We start from the raw sequence: 1,287 nt of genomic DNA, 5'->3' as shown, positions 1-1,287 counted from the left end.
CGACTAAGCCTGCATCTGGTGATAAAAAGATACATAAGTGCATAATAATAGGTGAATCTAACAAACTAAAGTTAAAGGGAAAAAATTTAACTGCATAAGGATGTGAGTGAATAGATGATCATATCAAATTGGACTGTAGGTAAAGTTGGGAAAACTTGCAGTGAGCAATTTCAAAAGATTAATGAAGTTCGGAGGCATCTGTTTGTATGAAATAGGTATATATGTATGAACAGCATTCTTCCATACTGATTATGTGTGTGTGTGTGTGTGTGTGTGTGAGAGAGAGAGAGAGAGAGAGAGAGAGAGAGAGAGAGAGAGAGAGAGAGAGAGAGAGAGAGAGATCTTCTGTACACCTATTAATATCTTTGCCATCACTTAATTCTTTATGACATTTAGCCAGAAATTTGGTAGAGGAGCAGGACTTGAACAATCAAAGAGTTAATATCTGGAGAGAGAATGGTGCGGCAGTATAGCTAGACAGGTCATGCCAGTTTAATACAATGTTTGGATTTTGCAGGCAACATAATTTCCTGAATAGTATGCAGAATGATGAAGTTTGGAAAAGTGAAATTGGCCAACGATGGAAAGTACATATATATATATATATATATATATATATATATATATATATATATATATATATATATATATATATATATATATATATATATATATATATATATATATATATATATATATATACTAGCTACCAGCTACTGAAATAAACACGGTGAATTAGATATTATTACTCACATTTACTTTCATCGTGCTCATAGAGTTCAAGTAAAGTTTTCAAATATAGGGGAAGACGCTGATTACCCCCGCCGTTTACCCGTCAGTGACTGCCTCGGCCAGCGCTCAGGAGGCAAAGCGAACCATTAAGGGCGAGCGAAATACCCCTGCCGATTACCCCCACCTCGGCCAGCGCTCACGAGGCCTGAGTCCGGTTCTCCCGCCTTTTACGCGTCAGTTACTGCCTCGGACAGCGCTCAAGAGGCAAAGCGAACCATTAAGGGCGAGCGGCCTACCCCCGCCGATGACCCGCTGGCCTCTGCCAGCGCTCGCGAGGCCTGAGTCCGTTACTCCCGCCGTTAACCCGTCAGTGACTGCCTCGGCCAGCGCTCAAGAGGCAAAGCGAACCATTAATGGGAGCGACCTACACCCGCCGATTACCCGCTGGCCTCGCCCAGCGCTCACGAGGACTGAATCCGTTACTTCCGCCGTTTACCCGTCAGTTACTGCCTCAGTCAGCGCTTAAGAGGGAAAGCGAACCATTAAGGGCGAGCG

This window comes from Eriocheir sinensis, unplaced genomic scaffold, assembly GCF_024679095.1.
Source record: "Eriocheir sinensis breed Jianghai 21 unplaced genomic scaffold, ASM2467909v1 Scaffold10, whole genome shotgun sequence".
In the NCBI taxonomy this organism is placed as follows: Eukaryota; Metazoa; Arthropoda; class Malacostraca; order Decapoda; family Varunidae; genus Eriocheir; species Eriocheir sinensis.
Note: the sequence above shows the minus strand (reverse complement) of the source record.